Source organism: Frankliniella occidentalis, unplaced genomic scaffold, assembly GCF_000697945.3.
Source record: "Frankliniella occidentalis isolate FOCC.00 unplaced genomic scaffold, Focc_3.1 Scaffold33, whole genome shotgun sequence".
Lineage (NCBI taxonomy): Eukaryota > Metazoa > Arthropoda > Insecta > Thysanoptera > Thripidae > Frankliniella > Frankliniella occidentalis.
The window spans coordinates 7,043-8,168 of record NW_026267163.1 but is presented as its reverse complement, the minus strand read 5'-3'; the positions used below and the strand labels follow the sequence as shown (position 1 = coordinate 8,168).

Genomic DNA, 1,126 nt, shown 5'->3' with positions numbered 1-1,126 from the left:
CCCCCCCCCACCTCACCCCCCTGGCGTGCACATCCCTTTCCGTCCCTCCAGACCGCTGCGGGAGGATGGGGTTGAGAACAAGGGGGAGGGGGGCTCTTCGTCTAGCAACGCGATACAGCCGGGGCGGCGCATACATTTTGCACGGTAACCACACACACACACACACGCACACACTCGCAGACGTGCACACACACAGAGGGGAGATAAGCCCTATTGTCTGCGCCCGGCCGCTCCGCCAGCGCAGCCGCCTTAGTAGCTCGGCGGCAGGCGGACGCTGCGGCCCCGGCGCGGCCCGATGCGGCCCGTATGCCGTGAGAATGTTGTGTCGTCTGGTGAGCCGCCCGGTCACGCACTTTCAGCTTGCGCCCTTTTGCAACAGAAAAGAAAACGGCGCTTTTAGCTGACGCAACGCGGAGAGGGGTTTCCTTTTGTGTGGAGGAATCTCGGAGCGCTACACCCTCTCTTGCACCAGAATAAGGCAGTTTAATTGAAGGCGGGGATGCGATGTTTTGAAGCGTCCTCACAACGCATTTGTTGCGTGTAATTCTCCGTTAAGCTCGCTCTCAAGGTACTGCGTAACCCGCCGGAAGAGGCTTGTGCGTTTCGCACTGCCCCTGAGCGGTGGTGCGAGAATATGTACGTTTCTAAAGAAGGTTTCTACCTCCACCTCCTGTCCAAGGCGAAAGCGCTTACTTGATTTTGTAGTGCAGCTGGACCCGATGCTCACTGACCCGATTGAGGTAAATTCCTAGGAAATCTGCTGTAGACGGTTTCACCGGGTTTCTTTTTTCTTTCTTTCTTTTTTTCCATGCTCCCGACATGCATGCTATGGCCTGTCTATGGCCCCGGGGCATAAAGCAGCGCCGTGCTCACGCGGCAGTGTTTCTTTTATTTCAAATGAAAAGAAAAAAAAGCGAGCGAATTCGCTCTGAAAAACAACAAAAACATCGTTGGAGGAGCCTCGGCGCGCTCTCCATCAGGTCCGAGGACTAGCCCCGCGTGCGCGCGTTGTGTTTATATCATGGTCAGGTGTACAAACATACATTCACGCGCACGCGCGCGCGCGCACTCACACACACACACACACACACACACACACACACACAACACAAACGTCCCTGTCTTT

At 56.0% G+C, this 1,126-nt stretch overlaps 1 protein-coding gene across 1 annotated transcript in view; it reads right to left on the bottom strand.

Annotated features, from left to right (window-relative positions):
• The window catches only part of LOC113204202 (lutropin-choriogonadotropic hormone receptor-like), a gene marked incomplete at its 5' end in the record, with an annotated part of 17,567 nt that overhangs the window by 9,876 nt on the left and 6,565 nt on the right, over nucleotides 1-1,126 (bottom strand). The gene's annotated exons all lie outside the window — the stretch shown is intronic.